Consider the following 20,601-nt stretch of genomic DNA (forward strand, 5'->3'; position numbering starts at 1 on the left):
ACAATACTCCATAGAGACAAAGCAAAAACAGATTTTTAGACATTTTTGCAAATTCATTAAAAATAGAAAAAATAGAAAAGTTCACATTTACATAAGTATTCAGAACCTTTGCTCAGTACTTTGTTGAAGCACCTTTGGCAGCGATTACAGCCTTGAGTCTTCTTGGGTATGACGCTACAAGCTTGGCACACCTGTATTTCGGGAGTTTCTCCCATTCTTCTCTGCAGATCCTCTCAAGCTCTTTCAGGTTGGATGTGGAGTGTCGCTGCACAGCTATTTTCAGGTCTCTCCAAAGATGTTTGATCGGGTTCAAGTCCTGGCTCTGCCTGGGCCACTCAAGGACATTCAGAGACATGTCCCGAAGCCACTCCTGCGTTGTCTTGGCTGTGTGTTTAGGGTCATTGTCCTATTGGGAGGTGAACCTTTGCCCCAGTCTGAGGTCCTGAGCGCTCTGGACCAGGTTTTCATCAAGGTTCTCTTTGTACTTTGCTCCGTTCATCTTTCCCTCGATCCTGACTAGTCTCCCAGTCCCTGCCGCTGAAAAACATCCACACAGCATGATGCTGCCACCACCATGCTTCACCGTAGGGATGGTGCCAGGTTTCCTCCAGACGTGATGCTTGGCATACAGGCCAAATAGTTACATCTTGGTTTCATCAGACCGGAGAATATTGTTTCTCATGGTCTGAGAGTCCTTTAGGTGCCTTTTGGCAAACTCCAAGCGGGCTGTCATGTGCCTATTACTGAGGAGTGGCTTCCGTCTGGCCACTCTACCATAAAGGCCTGTATGGTGGAGTGCTGCAGAGATTGTTGTCCTTCTTGAAGGTTCTCCCATCTCCACAGAGGAACTCTGCAGCTCTGTCAGAGTGACCATCGGGTTCTTGGTCACCTCCCTGACCAAGGACCTTCTCCCTCGATTGCTCAGTTTGGCCGGGCGGCCAGCTCTAGGAAGAGTCTTGGTGATTCCAAACTTTTTCCATTTAAGAATGATGGAGGCCACTGTGTTCTTGGGGACCTTCAATGCTGCAGAAATGTTTTGGTACCCTTCCCCAGATCTGTGCCTAGACACAATCCTGTCTCGGAGCTCTACAGACAATTCCTTCGACCTCATGGCTTGGTTTTTGCTCTGAAATACACTGTCAACTGTGGAAACAGGGTGCACCTGAGTCTCATAGCAAAGGGTCTGAATACTAAAGTAAATAAGGTATTTCTGTTTTTCTTTTTTAACAAATTAGCTAACATTTCTAAAAACCTGTTTTCACTTTGTCATTATGGGTTATTGTGTGTAGATTATTGAGGATTTTTTTGGGGGGATCCATTTTAGAATAAGGCTGTAATGTAACAAAATGTGGAAAAAGTAAAGGGGTCTGAATACTTTCCGAATGCACTGTATGTACAGTTTAATTGTAATTTTTGGTCAACAATCTAAACAGAATACTCTGTAATGTCAGTCAAAGAAAATGTTTGACATTTATAAAAATTCTATAAAAAATAAAACACTAATATATATTGATTCGATAAGTATTAATCCCCCTGAGACAAACACCTTTGGATTTTTATTTATTAGGGATCCCCAATTAGCTGCTGCCAAGGCAGCAGCTACTCTTCCTGGGGTCCAAACATATTGCATATTACATTGCATATAAAACAAAATATAAAACAGTACATCATATGACATTATTACACCACTACTTATCTACAATACAAAATGTTTTGGCAGCGATTACAGCTGTGAGTCTTTCTGGGTAAGTCTCCAAGAGCTCTGCACACCTGGATTGAACAATATTTGCCCATTATTTAAAGAATTCTTCAAGCTCTGTCAAGTTGGTTGTTGTTCATTGCTGGACAACCATTTTCAAGTCTTGCCAAGCTGATTTACGTCAAAACAGTAACTGTAATCAGGACAAAATGTTTAATTTCTTTGCCACATTATTTTGCAGTATTACTTAAATGCCTTGTTGCAAACAGGATGCATGTTTTGAATATTTTTAATCTGCTTGCTTCTTTTCAGTCTGTCATTTAGGTTAGTATTGTGGAGTAACTACAATGTTGTTGATCCATCCTCAGTTTTCTCATATCAACCATTAAAGTCTCTAACTGTTTTTAAAATCACCATTGGCTTCCTCTCCGGCAACTGAGTTAGGAAGGACGCCTGTATCTTTGTAGTGACTTGGTGTATTGATACACCATCCAAAGCCTAATTAATACCTTCACCATGCTCAAAGGGATATTCAGCATCTGCTCTTTAATTATTTATTTTGTACAAAAAAAAACTCCCTAGTCTTTGTGGTTGAATCTGCACTTGAAATTCGCTACTCGATTCAGGGACCTTTCACATAATTGTATGTGTGGGGTACAGAGATAGGGTAGTCATTCAAAAAATCATGTTAAACACTATTATTGAACACGGAATGAGTCCATGCAACTTATTATGTGATTTGTCAAGGATTTCAGCTTTTCATTTTTTATTAATTTCGTAAATGTTCTACAAACATAACAATACACCATAAATGGCATTGATCAGTGACACAAAATCTCAATTTAATCAATTTTAAATTCATGCTGTAACACAACAAAATGTGTAACAAGTAAAGGGGTGTGAATCATTTCTGAAAGGCTTACATGTTACATCATTAATATTCTTCTTCTTCTTCTTCTTCTTCTTCTTCTTCTTCTTCTTCTTCTTCTTCTTCTTCTTCTTCTTCTTCTTCTTCTTCTTCTTCTTCTTCTTCTTCTTCTTATTATTATTATTATTATTATTATTATGTTGTCTTAAGTGCAGCTTGTGAAGTCTACCTTGATTCATCCAATGTTATGTAAGGCTAAGGATTCTGCTATTTTACCGCCTGCCCTCTAGGGATGCTACTGTTTAATCACCTTCATTTGGTATTTAGTCATTTGTGTGGCATGTTCACAGCAAACGATAATAATAATAATAATATAATATGCCATTTAGCAGACACTTTTATCCAAAGCAACTTACAGTTATGCGTGCATACATTTTTTTTTTGTGTATGTGTGGTCCCGGGGATCGAACCCACTACCTTAGCGTTACAAGCGCCGTGCTCTACCAGCTGAGCTACAGAGGACCAATGAAGAGGATAATGAAGTCCTTCAGTGTAGTCGGTGTATGTTTTAGAGTTACGGAGTACTAATTCGAATTAGTAACTCTTCTATACTACCGCTATATATTTATTTGTAGAGTATACAATAATAATATAGCAGTATACAATGATTGTTCTGTTCTTCAGTTGGAGTGCTGTACTCACTGTCACTTGAAGGAGAAAGAAAGCGAGAGAGACATAGAGTGGGAGTAAAAAACGGATCTCCTCCATGCGATACAGTTACAGACAGGACAGGACAGGGGGTTTCTCTCTACATACCCGTTTAATGCACTTTATCTGCCAATGTGAGATAGTTCCAAAACAGCTGGAGGTCTCACCACATTTTGCAGAGGAGATATCTTTAATCATATTTAATGTGTCTTATCTGGAACTATTTTTAAGTGTGAGAGTGCTGATACCCTCAGCATTACGACTGCTTCGTGCCGGGGCTAAGGAGAGGAAATAGGAAGTGGATTGTTTTAGTGTGAAGGATAGGGGAAGGATAGAGGGAGATAGTCACTATTAGTTTGGTGCCTGGCGCTTGTTTCTGGCTTTTTGTGCTTTGTAGCTACAGACAGAGACTGAGTTAGAGAAGAGATTAGAGAGTGTTTCTGGCTTATTGTAGCTACAGACAGAGACTGATAAGAGTCTGTGTTTTCATCCCGAATGGCCCAGTGGACACTCACTTAGACTTCACCTTAGCTTGACCCCTGGAGAAGGAGAGGTGAGGGGCGTGGGGTTGGTGGGAATAGCCAAAGGTCATAGAGAAGTCGAAATAGAGGCACACACTTCAGCTCTCAAATGAAACCTCAGGAGGCTGAAGAAATTCGTCTTGGCCCCTAAAACCATCACAAACTTCTACGCATGCAGAGATCATCCGTTCACCTGCTCCGCGTCTCACAAAGACACGGCGGTTGGAACCAAAAAATCTCAAATTTGGACTATTCAGACCAATTTCCACCGGTCTAATGTCATTGCTCGTGCTTCTTGGCCCAAGCAAGTCTCTTCTTCTTATTGGTGTCCTTTAGTAGTGGTTTCTTTGCAGCAATTTGACCATGAAGGCCTGATTCACGCAGTCTCCTCTGAACAGTTGATGTTGAGATGTGTCTGTGACTTGAACTCTGTGAAGCATTTATTTGGGCTGCAATTTCTGAGGCTGGTAACTAATGAACTTATTCTCTGCAGCAGAGGTAACTCTGGGTGTTCCTTTCCTGTGGCGGTCCTCATGAGAGCCAGTTTCATCATAGCGCTTGATGGTTTTTGTGACTGCACTTGAAGAAACTTTCAAAGTTCTTGAAATGTTCCGTATTGACTGACCTTCATGTCTTAAAGTAATGATGGACTGTTGTTTCTCTTAGCTTATTTGAGCTGTTCTTGCCATAATATGGACTTGGTCTTTTACCAAATAGGGCTATCTTCTGTATACCACCCCTACCTTGTCACAACACAACTGATTGGCTCAAACGCATTAAGAATGAAATAAATTACACAAATTAACTTTTAAAAAGGCACACCTGTTAATTGGAATGCATTCCAGGTGACTACCTCATGAAGCTGGTTGAGAGAATGCCAAGAGTGTGCAAAGCTGTCATCAAGGCAAAGGGTGGCTCCCCCTCTCTCCTCCCCCTCTCACCTCCCCCTCTCTCCTCCCCCTCTCACCTCCCCTTCTCTCCTCCCCCTCTCACCTCCCCTCTCACCTCCCCCTCTCAACTCCCCCTCTCACCTCCCCCTCTCTCTTCCCCCTCTCACCTGCCCCTCTCAACTCCCCCTCTCGCCTCCCCCTCTCTCCTCCCCCTCTCACCTCCCCCTCTCTCTTCCCCCTCTCACCTCCCCCTCTCTCTTACTCCTCTCTCCTCCCCCTCTCTCCTCCCCCTCTCGTTCCCTCCCTTTGTGGTTTGAAATGTAAAGTTAACAGATTTATCCAGCAGCCCCCTGAGGTGTCTATAGTCGCTCCTAATCTTTTTGAATGTGTCAGAAAGCCTTTCTTGGGAGTCTCTGAGAAATTTCACACTTACGTTGTTTGAAAAGTCGGTCTGAATTAGAGTGGAGCAGATGGAAACTTTTTTAAAGCTGCATTTTTATTAAATTCACTAAGGAGGATGGTGCTCCCCTTCCTCCTCAGAGGAGCCTCCGCTGTACGCATCGCTGTAGAATACCTGTCTAATGCCTGGGAATAATGATGTCACACGGTAACACAGTCACAGGTGGCGTCCCAAATGGCACCCTATTCCCTTGCCAAAAGTAGTGCACTATATAGGGAACAGGGTGCCATTTGGGAGGCAGGGTGCCCATTGCCCTTCCACGTAATGGATGGGAGTCCAAAAATATTTGTTTGCAGTATCTTTTGATACTGAGGACTGAGATCTCCCTCTGTGTTTCTCTGTGTTTCTCTGTGTTTCTCTGTTTCCCTGTGTTTCCCTGTGTTTCCCTGTGTTTCTCTGTGTTTCCCTGTGTTTCTCTGTGTTTCCCTGTGTTTCCCTGTGTTTCTCTGTGTTTCTCTGTGTTTCTCTGTGTTTATCTGTGTTTCCCTGTGTTTCCCTGTGTTTCTCTGTGTTTCTCTGTGTTTCCCTGTGTTTCTCTGTGTTTCTCTGTGTTTCTCTGTGTTTCCCTGTGTTTCCCTGTGTTTCTCTGTGTTTCCCTGTGTTTCTCTGTGTTTCCCTGTGTTTATCTGTGTTTCTCTGTGTTTCTCTGTGTTTCTCTGTGTTTCCCTGTGTTTCTCTGTGTTTATCTGTGTTTCTCTGTGTTTCCCTGTGTTTCTCTGTGTTTCCCTGTGTTTATCTGTGTTTCTCTGTGTTTCTCTGTGTTTCTCTGTGTTTCCCTGTGTTTCTCTGTGTTTCTCTGTGTTTCTCTGTGTTTCTCTGTGTTTCCCTGTGTTTCTCTGTGTTTCTCTGTGTTTCTCTGTGTTTCTCTGTTTCCCTATGTTTCTCTGTGTTTCCCTGTGTTTCTCTGTGTTTCCCAGTGTTTCTCTGTGTTTATCTGTGTTTCTCTGTGTTTATCTGTGTTTCCCTGTGTTTCTCTGTGTTTCTCTGTGTTTCCCTGTGTTTCTCTGTGTTTCTCTGTGTTTCCCTGTGTTTCCCTGTGGACACACAACCCAATGGGCAAAAACTGGTTGAATCAACGTTGTTTCCACGTTATATCAAAAAGAAAGATTGAATCGACATCGAAAACTGATTGCATTTGCAAAAAGTTATCAACATCAGGCAATTTCGTCTTTTTTTTTACAATCACATTTACATTTACGTCATTTAGCAGACGCTCTTATCCAGAGCGACTTACAAATAGGTACATTCACCTTATAGCCAGTGGGATAACCATTTTACAATGTTTTTTTTTTTTATTAATTATTTGAATTTTTTTGGGGGGGGGTGTAGAAGGATTACTTTATCCTATCCCAGGTATTCCTTAAAGAGGTGGGGTTTCAAATGTCTCCGGAAGGTGGTGAGTGACTCCGCTGTCCTGGCGTCGTGAGGGAGCTTGTTCCACCATTGGGGTGCCAGAGCAGCGAACAATTTTGACTGGGCTGAGCGGGAACTATGCTTCCGCAGAGGTAGGGGAGCCAGCAGGCCAGAGGTGGATGAACGCAGTGCCCTCGTTTGGGTGTAGGGACTGATCAGAGCCTGAAGGTACGGAGGTGCCGTTCCCCTCACAGCTCCGTAGGCAAGCACCATGGTCTTGTAGTAGATGCGGAGGAGCGGGGTGACGTGAGAGAACTTGGGAAGGTTGAACACCAGACGGGCTGCGGCATTCTGGATGAGTTGTAGGGGTTTAATGGCACAGGCAGGGAGCCCAGCCAACAGCGAGTTGCAGTAATCCAGACGGGAGATGACAAGTGCCTGGATTAGGACCTTTGCGGAGGGATCGAGTGTTGGTTTTTTGAGAAGGGGTGCAACTCTCGCTCTCTTGAAGACGGAAGGGACATAGCCAGCGGTCAAGGATGAGTTGATCAGCGAGGTGAGGTAAGGGAGAAGGTCACCGGAGATGGTCTGGAGAAGAGAGGAGGGGATAGGGTCAAGCGGGCAGGTTGTTGGGCGGCCTGCCGTCACAAGTCGCAAGATTTATCTGGAGAGAGAGGGGAGAAAGAAGTCAAAGCATAGGGTAGGGAAGGGCAGTGAGAGCAGGACCAGCAGTGTCATTTGACTTAACAAACGAGGATCGGATGTCGTCAACCTTCTTTTCAAAATGGTTGACGAAGTCATCCACAGAGAGGGGGGATTCAGCAGGGAGGAGAATGTGGCAAAGAGCTTCCTAGGGTTAGAGGCGGTTGCTTGGAATTTAGAGTGGTAGAAAGTGGCCTTAGCAGCAGAAACAGATGAAGAAAATGTAGAGAGGAGGGAGTGAAAAGATGCCAGATCTGCAGGGAGTCTAGTTTTCTTCCATTTCCGCTCAGCTGCCCGGAGCTCTGTTCTGTGAGCTCGCAATGAGTCATCAAGCCACGGAGCTGGAGGGGAGGACCGAGCCGGCCGGGAGGATAGGGGACATAGAGAGTCAAAGGATGCAGAAAGGGAGGAGAGGAGGGTTGAGGAGGAAGAATCAGGAGATTGGAGGGAGAAGGATTGAGCAGAGGGAAGAGATGATAGGATGGAAGAGGAGAGAGTAGCGGGAGAGAGAGAGCGAAGGTTGCGACGGTGCATTACCATCTGTGTAGGGGCAGAGTGAGTAGTGTTGGAGGAGAGGGAGAGAGAAAAGGATACAAAGTAGTGGTCGGAGACTTGGAGGGGAGTTGCAGTGAGATTAGTAGAAGAACAGCATCTAGTAAAGATGAGGTCAAGCATATTGCCTGCCTTGTGAGTAGGGGGGGACGGTGAGAGGGTGAGGTCAAAAGAGGAGAGGAGTGGAAAGAGGGAGGCAGAGAGAAATGAGTCAAATGTAGACGTAGGGAGGTTGAAATTCCCCAGAACTGTGAGGGGTGAGCCATCCTCAGGAAAGGAACTTATCAAGGCGTCAAGCTCATTGATGAACTCTCCAAGGGAACCTGGAGGGCGATAGATGACAAGGATATTAAGCTTGAATGGGCTAGTGACTGTGACAGCATGGAATTCAAATGAGGAGATAGACAGATGGGTCAGGGAAAAAATTGAGAATGTCCACTTGGGAGAGATGAGGATTCCTGTGCCACCACCCCGCTGACCAGATGCTCTCGGGGTATGCGAGAACACATGGTCAGACGAGGAGAGAGCAGCAGGAGTAGCAGTGTTTTCAGTGGTAATCCATGTTTCCGTCAGCGCCAAGAAGTCGAGGGACTGGAGGGTAGCATAGGCTGGGATGAAGTCTGCCTTGTTGGCAGCAGAACGGCAGTTCCAGAGGCTGCCTGAGACCTGGAACTCCACGTGGGTCGTGCGTGCAGGGACCACCAGGTTAGAGAGGCAGCAGCCACGCGGTGTGAGGCGTTTGTGTAGCCTGTGCGGAGAGGAGAGAACAGGGATAGGCAGAGGCATAGTTGACAGGCTGCAGCAGATGGCTACAATAATGTAGAGGAGATCGGAATAAAATGAACTAAACATCTGGGAAAGGAGAGAGCGGGGCCTCCCCTCACCACAACTCCCAAATATAACTCTCCCAACTTCCACCTCAGAAACTATAATTGTTGTAAACTACAGCGGTTCAATGTTTTCTAGGAATAGACTAACCTAGTTTATTCAGCTAGCTAACTAGGTGCAGTATTATTCCGTGAAAAACGTCCGGGCACGTCGTCATAAGACGCCACAGCCAGCTAGCATGCCGGTCTCCAGCAGCAGGGTTTAGCGCCAATACTCAGCCACAACAACCACCAGTGTATCAACACACAAGCAGATCGTTCGTGTCCGTGTCTAACGTTGTGGGTTAGTCCCGACAGCTTGAGCAAGTCCGTCGTCAACTTATTCAGCCAGTTAGTTAGCTAGAATAGTTAGCAAACTAGCTAGCCATTGCTTTCAGACAAAGAAGAACCCCTCCTTTCACGGCACGAACACACAGAGAGAGCCAAACTAACGTTAACTAGTCACCCATGTCCCGAATTCCTTGAGTGACTCGGGCTATCAATATGTAAAAAACAAAACACAAGTGTAGGTTATGACTTACCCCTAGCAGCTACTGTTAGCTAGCCAAGTGCAAAGCTAGCCACTGAATTGACTCAGCCAGTTCGCGTCTGTTCGGCTCGGGTCGTTCCAGCTATTGTTTACAAGTAGCTATCCAGGTTGCAACAAGCTTGCTAATTTTCAAGCACAGTAGCCACTTGCTACCTAACGTTAACGGTTCAGACAATGAGGTTAGAAAACATCTGAATGGTAGGCAGTTATTGTATGTAATTATTGTAGGCAGCCAGCTGGCGTAATTACAGGCACTCTCAGGCGTGAAACAACTATACCGTTGCTAATAGCTACTCTCCAGCTAGTCCAGGTGGTGAGTTAGCTAGCTAGCTAGCTAGCTTCGTGCTACACCCGGCACCGCCGAATACAATACTAACCTACAATAATTACATACAACAACTACCTACAACAACCCACGATACCTACCTACAATACCTAACTACAATCTAAATACATAGTTTAAGCCTTACTCGACAAAGCCCAAGCTATGTATAAAGCCAAACTTACCCGGCGCCAAGCTTACCCGACGACCTCCTCCCAGCTCAGCATATACAGTGGGGAAAAAAAGTATTTAGTCAGCCACCAATTGTGCAAGTTCTCCCACTTAAAAAGATGAGAGAGGCCTGTAATTTTCATCATAGGTACACGTCAACTATGACAGACAAAATGAGAAAAAATTTTTCCAGAAAATCACATTGTAGGATTTTTTATGAATTTATTGGCATATGATGGTGGAAAATAAGTATTTGATCAATAACAAAAGTTTCTCAATACTTTGTTATATACCCTTTGTTGGCAATGACACAGGTCAAACGTTTTCTGTAAGTCTTCACAAGGTTTTCACACACTGTTGCTGGTATTTTGGCCCATTCCTCCATGCAGATCTCCTCTAGAGCAGTGATGTTTTGGGGCTGTCGCTGGGCAACACAGACTTTCAACTCCCCTCCAAAGATTTTCTATGGGGTTGAGATCTGGAGACTGGCTAGGCCACTCCAGGACCTTGAAATGCTTCTTACGAAGCCACTCCTTCGTTGCCGGGCGGTGTGTTTGGGATCATTGTCATGCTGAAAGACCCAGCCACGTTTCATCTTCAATGCCCTTGCTGATGGAAGGAGGGTTTCACTCAAAATCTCACGATACATGGCCCCATTCATTCTTTCCTTTACACGGATCAGTCGTCCTGGTCCCTTTGCAGAAAAAACAGCCCCAAAGCATGATGTTTCCAACCCCATGCTTCACAGTAGGTATGGTGTTCTTTGGATGCAACTCAGCATTCTTTGTCCTCCAAACATGACGAGTTGAGTTTTAACCAAAAAGTTATATTTTGGTTTCATCTGACCATATGACATTCTCCCAATCCTCTTCTGGATCATCCAAATGCACTTCAGACGGGCCTGGACATGTACTGGCTTAAGCAGGGGGGACACGTCTCGCACTGCAGGATTTGAGTCCCTGGCGGCGTAGTGTGTTACTGATGGTTGGCTTTGTTACTTTGGTCCCAGCTCTCTGCAGGTCATTCACTAGGTCCCCCGTGTGGTTCTGGGATTTTTGCTCACCGTTCTTGTGATCATTTTGACCCCACGGGGTGAGATCTTGCGTGGAGCCCCAGATCGAGGGAGATTATCAGTGGTCTTGTATGTCTTCCATTTCCTAATAATTGCTCCCACAGTTGATTTCTTCAAACCAAGCTGCTTACCTATTGCAGATTCAGTCTTCCCAGCCTGGTGCAGGTCTACAATTTTGTTTTTGGTGTCCTTTGACAGCTCTTTGGTCTTGGCCATTGTGAAGTTTGGAGTGTGACTGTTTGAGGTTGTGGACAGGTGTATTTTATACTGATAACAAGTTCAAACAGGTGCCATTAATACAGGTAACGAGTGGAGGACAGAGGAGCCTCTGAAAGAAGAAGTTACAGGTCTGTGAGAGCCAGAAATCTTGCTTGTTTGTAGGTGACCAAATACTTATTTTCCACCATAATTTGCAAATAAATTCATTAAAAATCCTACAATGTGATTTTCTGGATTTTGTTTCCTCAATTTGTCTGTCATAGTTGACGTGTACCTATGATGAAAATTACAGGCCTCTCTCATCTTTTTAAGTGGGAGAACTTGCACAATTGGTGGCTGACTAAATACTTTTTTCCCCCACTGTATCTCCCGATATCTTTTTCACCTAAATCCAATGACATGGTGACATTTTCTGTTGATTTCACGTTGAATTTACATTAGTTGACAACTCAACCGAAATTAAATAAAAACTAGACGTTGAAATGATGTCTGTGCCCAGTGTGGGAGAGCCCTTGTGCTGGTCTCTCTATCTCTCTCTCTCTCTCTCTCTCTCTCTCTCTCTCACATACCCAGGACTGATTGCTCTGGAGGGCTAGTATCATGTTAAAGAGGATATCTGTGAGGCTAGTATCATGTTAAAGAGGATATCTGTGAGGCTAGTATCATGTTAAAGAGGATATCTGTGAGGCTAGTATCATGTTAAAGAGGATATCTGTGAGGCTAGTATCATGTTAAAGAGGATATCTGTAGGGCTAGTATCATGTTAAAGAGGATATCTGTGAGGCTAGTATCATGTTAAAGAGGATATATGTAGGACTAGTATCATGTTAAAGAGGATATCTGTAGGGTTAGTATCATGTTAAAGAGGATATCTGTAGGGTTAGTATCATGTTAAAGAGGATATCTGTAGGACTAGTATCATGTTAAAGAGGATATATGTAGGACTAGTATCATGTTAAAGAGGATATCTGTAGGGCTAGTATCATGTTAAAGAGGATATCTGTAGGGTTAGTATCATGTTAAAGAGGATATCTGTAGGGCTAGTATCATGTTAAAGAGGATATCTGTAGGGTTAGTATCATGTTAAAGAGGATATCTGTAGGACTAGTATCATGTTAAAGAGGATATATGTAGGACTAGTATCATGTTAAAGAGGATATCTGTAGGGCTAGTATCATGTTAAAGAGGATATCTGTAGGGTTAGTATCACGTTAAAGAGGATATCTGTAGGACTAGTATCATGTTAAAGAGGATATATATAGGACTAGTATCATGTTAAAGAGGATATCTGTAGGGCTAGTATCATGTTAAAGAGGATATCTGTAGGGTTAGTATCATGTTAAAGAGGATATCTGTAGGACTAGTATCATGTTAAAGAGGATATATGTAGGACTAGTATCATGTTAAAGAGGATATCTGTAGGACTAGTATCATGTTAAAGAGGATATATGTAGGGCTAGTATCATGTTAAAGAGGATATCTGTAGGGCTAGTATCATGTTAAAGAGGATATCTGTAGGGTTAGTATCATGTTAAAGAGCATATCTGTAGGACTAGTATCATGTTAAAGAGGATATCTGTGAGGCTAGTATCATGTTAAAGAGGATATCTGTAGGGCTAAAGACCCTGCAGCATCAGGATGTATCTTCTCTCTGTTTCTGTTTTTGTATAAAGAGGCAGTGATTTGCGTTGCTGGTTCATATACCACCACTACATCTGTGTTGCTGGTTCATATACCACCACTACATCTGTGTTGCAGGTTCATACACCACCACTACATCTGTGTTGCTGGTTCATATACCACCACTACATCTGTGTTGCTGGTTCATATACCACCACTACATTTGTGTTGCTGGTTCATATACCACCACTACATATGTGTTGCTGGTTCATATACAACAACTACATCTGTGTTGCTGGTTCATATACCACCACTACATCTGTGTTGCTGGTTCATATACCACCACTACATCTGTGTTGCTGGTTCATATACCACCACTACATCCGTGTTGCTGGTTCATATACCACCACTACATCTGTGTTGCTGGTTCATATACCACCACTACATCTGTGTTGCTGGTTCATATACCACCACTACATCTGTGTTGCTGGTTCATATACCACCACTACATCCGTGTTGCTGGTTCATATACCACCACTACATCTGTGTTGCTGGTTCATATACCACCACTACATCTGTGTTGCTGGTTCATATTCTTCTACCAAACAGGAAGTGTTTCCAACAGAGCCCTAAGCATCTCCCTCTCTCCCCACCTTTCATTATTTCACATTGATCTCTCTTCACTCCATCACCTTGGACATGCCACTCCTTAACATCTGTCTGGCTAACCTGAAGTCATTCACCAGAGTGCGTCCTAAATGGCCACTCTCTTATGTAGGGAAATTAAGGAATAGGGGTTGCCATTAGTGTAACCTGAAGTCATTTACCAGGGTACCTGTAATGGATGCCATGTGGTTGTAAGAGGGTTCATTCTCTTTGTGTCCCAATGGCACACTATTCCCTATGGGCTCTGGTCAAAAGTAGTGCACTATATAGGGAATAGGGTTCCATTTGGGACAAAGCCACTGTACTGCTTAAACGGGTTGGATCATGGAATGCAATGCAGAGCAGTGAACTGAACACCTGTTGTGTTGGATATGTGTTTAACACTGAGTGGACAAAACATTAAGAACACCTGCTCTTTCCATTACATAGACTGACCAGGTTAATCAACCTGGTCTCAGAGCATTTCATATTATATGTTATGAATTAAAATGTGTATTATATGTTACGAATTTGCAAAACGTACAATATGTTACGAATTTGCAACACCTACTATATGTTAAGAATCTGCTAAACTTATAAAATGTTAAGAATTCTAGCTAGGTGGCTAACGTTAGCTAGCTGGCTAACGTTAGCTAGGCTATTGGTTAGGATTAGGGTACAGTTGAAACTGGGATTCATCTGTGATGAGTACACTTCCCCAGCGTGTCAGTGGCTATCGAAGGTGAGCATTTGCCCACTGATGTCGGTTACGACACTGAACTGCAGTCATGTCAAGACCCTGGTGAGCATGACGAGCACGCAGATGAGCTTCCCTGAGACGGTTTCTGAAAGTTTGTGCAGAACTTCTTCAGTTGTGCAAACCCACAGTTTCATCAGCTGTCCGGGTGGCTGGTCTCAGACGATCCCGCAGTTGAAGAAGCCGGCTGTGGAGGTCCTTGGCTGGCGCGGTTACACGTGGTCTTTGGTTGTGAGGCCTTTTGGACATATTGCCAAATTCTCTAAAACAATGTTGGATGCGGCTTATGGTAGAGAAATGAAAATTCAATTATCTGGCAACAGCTTTGGTGGACATTCCTGCAGTCAGCATGCCAATTGCACGCACCCTCAAAACTTGAGACATCTGTGGCATTGTGTTGTATGACAAAACTGCACATTTTAGAGTGGCCTTTTATTGTCCCCAGCACAAAGTGCACCTGTGTAATGATCATGCTGTTTAATCAGCTTCTTGATATGCCACACCTGTCAGGTGGATGGATTATCTTGGCAAAGGAGAAATGCTCACTAACAGGGATATAAACAAATTTGTGCACATAATCTGAGAGAAATACACATTTTGTGCGTATGGACAATTTCTGGGATCTTATTTCAGCTCATGAAACATGGGACCAACACTTTACATGTTGCGTTTATATTTTTGTTCAGTGTAGTTCAAAAGTTGCTAATTAGCTAAAATGCTAAAGATGTCCGTGATGAGATTTGAACTTGCAACCTTTGGATTGCTAGACGTTCGCGTTATTCGCCCACCCCGACCAACTCAAGTAGGAAGGTGTTTCTAATATTTGGTTTACTCAGTGTAGAACTTAAACAGTGACTTTTTGATATGTGTTAAATACGTTTAACAGACTTCCAGACAAGAACAGTTGATGGAGGTAGTGTTTTATTTAGGCCAATTTAACAATTATAGTCATGTGGTGTCTGTGTTTGATTAGATTAGTGTCTGAACGTCATAACCCAGTGTCCTCATGTTTTATGAGTACAGCCGCACTTCAGTGTTTTTATGTTTTAGTTCATATTTATTTTTAAATCGTTCTTTACATGTGACTTGTTGTTATTTCGCAGTAGCACACCATTAACATGTTCCACTGTAGAACAAACAAACTCTTCTACAGATTGTATCCTGTTCCCAGTTTCATCACCTAATAAAACTATTGAATTTGTTCTCTTAATCTAACTGATGCAACGTTCACCATGACAATGGAATTATTTTGAGAGCCTCCATTTGCATTTTCCAGTTCTCCGTGGAGTCAACTTTAGGTTATAGGGCCTTTATAGATAAATTAATAATATGGAGTATTTAAAAACCATGAAACATTTAAATATAATAATTTCACTTTCTGAAGGATATAATTGAGATGTTGTCTCTCTCCGTACATCTGCAAACATCACTAGCACTAGTCAGTGATAAAGAAATCAGGTTTGAGAGCGTATTTTCATGTAGTTGGTTCCTTTAGGGGTCATCCTCTCCTCTCCTCTCCTCTCCTCTCCTCTCCTCTCCTCTCCTCTGCTTGGCCCAGTGCTCCTCCGTTTATCTGGAGTTTGGTTAGATACTTTTTCATTCACATGTTAGAAATGTGTCTCTGTTATTATGGACAGGTGAGTCTGCTGTCTCCTATCACTATTCATTCTTATGAAGTCAGTTTGTCCTTCATCATCAGCATAATTTTTTTTTTTTATGAATTCCTCCACTCTAGTGTTAGACTGTAACGTATTCACTTATGCTATCTTGACTCCCATAAACTATTTTGCAATTAATTAAAGCTATTGAAACCACAGAGGTAATAGGTACCTAGGCCGCGACCGGGAGACCCATGGGGCGGCGCACAATTGGCCCAGCGTCGTCCAGGGTAGGGGAGGGAATGGCCGGCAGGGATGTAGCTCAGTTGATAGAGCATGGCGTTTGCAACGCCAGGGTTGTGGGTTCGATTCCCACGGGGGGCCAGTATAATTTTTTTTTTTTTAAATAAAAAAAATATGTAATCACTAACTGTAAGTCGCTCTGGATAAGAGCGTCTGCTAAATGACTAAATTTTTTTTTTTTAAATGTAGGTAATAAATACACTGAGTGTACAAAACATTAAGAACACTCTTTCCATGACATAGACTGACCAGGTGAAAGCTATGATCCCTTATTGATGTCACCTGTTAAATCCACTTCAATCAGTGTAGATGAAGGGGAGGAGACAGGTTAAAGAAGGATTTTTAAGCCTTGAGACATTGAGACATGGATTGTGTATGTGTGCCATTCAGAGGGTGAATGGGCAAGACAAAATATTTAAGTGCCTTTGAACGGGGTATGGTAGTAGGTGCCAGGCGCACCAGTTTGTGTCAAGAACTGCAACGCTGCTGGGTTTTTCACGCTCAACAGTTTCCTGTGTATATCAAGAATGGTCCACCACCCAAAGGACATCCAGCCAACTTGACACAGCTGTGGGAAGCATTGGAGTCAACATCGGCCAGCATCCCAGTGGAACGCTTTCGACACCTTGTGGAGTCCATGCCCCGACGTATTGAGGCTTTTCTGAGGGCAAAAGGGTGCCACTCGATATTAGGACAGTGTTCTTAATGTTTGGTACAATGCTTGTGTTGTCACCCACTTTCATGACCAACATTGTCCATAGTTTTAATACAGGATGGATGAGTACTGCAGCCACATTGATTGTTTGTTCTTCTAGTACACCATCCAAGGTTAATGACAGCCCTTTTTTAGGTCGGTTGACTATCTTACACTGATAAGATCACCGCTGACTTGTAGATTACTGTGTTCAGTTATGTTTGAAACAGATATGAAATCGAAAAAAGACACTCAATTTGCAATACCATGCCAATACTATTACATCGTATGATACACTCAGCCTATGTTTACACCCAGTCATTATTGTATGATACACCTATGTAACCCAATCAACAGCCCTCGGGTTGAAAAAGGTCACTGAAAAACATAGAAATCGTTCACACTGAGTCTGTCAGTGCTTGGCGAGACATGTTCTGCAGCCACCACATATAACCCCTGAGGATCTCCTCCTGTGCAGGTTCAGAGCAGTTTTCCCGTAGTGGCCGATTCCCTCCCGTCAAGAGATCACCAATACAACAATATGTCTCGGAGATTTATAGCACCTCTCCTCCACAGCCAGTTAGAGTCAGCACAGTAGCATTGCCAACACATCGTCATGGTGTCCTCTCTCTGTATTAACCCTAGTTTATGGATGGATGGATGGAGCCAGGACAGTGATGTATTAACCCTAGTTTATGGATGGATGTATGGAGCCAGGACAGTGATGTATTAACCCTAGTTTATGGATGGATGGATGGAGCCAGGACAGTGATGTATTAACCCTAGTTTATGGATGGATGGATGGAGCCAGGACAGTGATGTATTAACCCTAGTTTATGGATGGATGGATGGAGCCAGGACAGTGATGTATTAACCCTAGTTTATGGATGGATGTATGGAGCCAGGACAGTGATGTATTAACCCTAGTTTATGGATGGATGGATGGAGCCAGGACAGTGATGTATTAACCCTAGTTTATGGATGGATGTATGGAGCCAGGACAGTGATGTATTAACCCTAGTTTATGGATGGATGTATGGAGCCAGGACAGTGATGTATTAACCCTAGTTTATGGATGGATGGATGGAGCCAGGACAGTGATGTATTAACCCTAGTTTATGGATGGATGGATGGAGCCAGGACAGTGATGTATTAACCCTAGTTTATGGATGGATGTATGGAGCCAGGACAGTGATGTATTAACCCTAGTTTATTGATGGATGGGATGGAGCCAGGACAGTGATGTATTAACCCTAGTTTATGGATGGATGGATGGAGCCAGGACAGTGATGTATTAACCCTAGTTTATGGATGGATGGATGGAGCCAGGACAGTGATGTATTAACCCTAGTTTATGGATGGATGGATGGAGCCAGGACAGTGATGTATTAACCCTAGTTTATGGATGGATGTATGGAGCCAGGACAGTGATGTATTAACCCTAGTTTATGGATGGATGGATGGAGCCAGGACAGTGATGTATTAACCCTAGTTTATGGATGGATGGATGGAGCCAGGACAGTGATGTATTAACCCTAGTTTATGGATGGGTGGATGGAGCCAGGACAGTGATGTATTAACCCTAGTTTATGGATGGATGTATGGAGCCAGGACAGTGATGTATTAACCCTAGTTTATGGATGGATGGATGGAGCCAGGACAGTGATGTATTAACCCTAGTTTATGGATGGATGGATGGAGCCAGGACAGTGATGTATTAACCCTAGTTTATGGATGGATGTATGGAGCCAGGACAGTGATGTATTAACCCTAGTTTATGGATGGATGGATGGAGCCAGGACAGTGATGTATTAACCCTAGTTTATGGATGGATGGATGGAGCCAGGACAGTGATGTATTAACCCTAGTTTATGGATGGATGGATGGAGCCAGGACAGTGATGTATTAACCCTAGTTTATGGATGGATGGATGGAGCCAGGACAGTGATGTATTAACCCTAGTTTATGGATGGATGGATGGAGCCAGGACAGTGATGTATTAACCCTAGTTTATGGATGGATGTATGGAGCCAGGACAGTGATGTATTAACCCTAGTTTATGGATGGATGGAGACAGTGATGTATTAACCCTAGTTTATGGATGGATGGGATGGAGCCAGGACAGTGATGTATTAACCCTAGTTTATGGATGGATGGATGGAGCCAGGACAGTGATGTATTAACCCTAGTTTATGGATGGATGGAGACAGTGATGTATTAACCCTAGTTTATGGATGGATGGGATGGAGCCAGGACAGTGATGTATTAACCCTAGTTTATGGATGGATGTATGGAGCCAGGACAGTGATGTATTAACCCTAGTTTATGGATGGATGGATGGAGCCAGGACAGTGATGCCCTCGGCTGTTGAGGGTTGAGTCTATATATATAAATAGATATATATATATATATATATATATATATATATATATATATATATATATATATTATTTTTTTAAATATATATTTATATATATATATATAGTGCACCTACTGGCCCTGGTCAAAAGTAGTGCACTACATAGGGAATAGTGTGCTATTTGAGACTCAGACCTAGATAGCCTGGAGATGCATATGGAGGAAGCAGGCAGGGTAGTTGTTTGACTGTGAGCCATAGTATCAATAAATAGGTCCAGGTGCTGCTCCCTTTAACGGAGCTTTATCACACTACGGGTAAATGACTGAACTACATGCAGACCACGTCTTCAGGTGACTGAACTATATGCAGACCACGTCTTCAGGTGACTGAACTATATGCAGACCACGTCTTCAGGTGACTGAACTATATGCAGACCACGTCTTCAGGTGACTGAACTATATGCAGACCACGTCTTCAGGTGACTGAACTACATGCAGACCACGTCTTCAGGTGACTGAACTATATGCAGACCACGTCTTCAGGTGACTGAACTAAATGCAGACCACGTCTTCAGGTGACTGAACTATATGCAGACCACGTCTTCAGGTGACTGAACTATATGCAGACCACGTCTTCAGGTGACTGAACTATATGCAGACCACGTCTTCAGGTGACTGAACTATATGCAGACCACGTCTTCAGGTGACTGAACTCTATGCAGACCACGTCTTCAGGTGACTGAACTCTATGCAGACCACATCTTCAGGTGACTGAACTATATGCAGACCACATCTTCAGGTGACTGAACTCTATGCAGACCACATCTTCAGGTGACTGAACTCTATGCAGACCACGTCTTCAGGTGACTGAACTCTATGCAGACCACATCTTCAGGTGACTGAACTATATGCAGACCACATCTTCAGGTGACTGAACTCTATGCAGACCACATCTTCAGGTGACTGAACTATATGCAGACCACATCTTCAGGTGACTGAACTATATGCAGACCACGTCTTCAGGTGACTGAACTATATGCAGACCACATCTTCAGGTGACTGAACTATATGCAGACCACGTCTTCAGGTGACTGAACTCTATGCAGACCACGTCTTCAGGTGACTGAACTCTATGCAGACCACGTCTTCAGGTGACTGAACTATATGCAGACCACGTCTTCAGGTGACTGAACTATATGCAGACCACGTCTTCAGGTGACTGAACTATATGCAGACCACGTCTTCAGGTGACTGAACTCTATGCAGACCACGTCTTCAGGTGACTGAACTATATGCAGACCACGTCTTCAGGTGTAAAAGCTAAATAATCTGTCCTCTTTGAGTAATTGTAGTTAAAAAGATGGTGTTTTCAGGTGTGGTTCTTAAGATCAAAAGGTGATTGGATTAGATGTGAAGAATAACTTAATTTTTCCTTCGGGAACTTCATTTGTGAGAATCAAGACAGTGATGTTGTAATATATGATATCTTATTTTTTATTTTATTTTATTTTTTAGTCATTTAGCAGACGCTCTTATCCAGAGCGACTTACAGTTAGTGAATACATTTTTATTTAATTTTTTCATACTGGCCCCCCGTGGGAATCTAACCCACAACCCTGGCATTGCAAACGCCATGCTCTACCAACTGAGCTACATCCCTGCCAGCCATTCCC

General features: G+C 43.3%; 1 protein-coding gene across 1 annotated transcript in view; it reads left to right on the forward strand.

The window, feature by feature from the left end:
- LOC121534174 (lipoma-preferred partner homolog) overlaps positions 1–20,601 on the forward strand; it is a 421,644-nt gene that overhangs the window by 226,445 nt on the left and 174,598 nt on the right. The window lies entirely within an intron of this gene.

Source organism: Coregonus clupeaformis, unplaced genomic scaffold (genome assembly GCF_020615455.1).
Source record: "Coregonus clupeaformis isolate EN_2021a unplaced genomic scaffold, ASM2061545v1 scaf0008, whole genome shotgun sequence".
Lineage (NCBI taxonomy): Eukaryota > Metazoa > Chordata > Actinopteri > Salmoniformes > Salmonidae > Coregonus > Coregonus clupeaformis.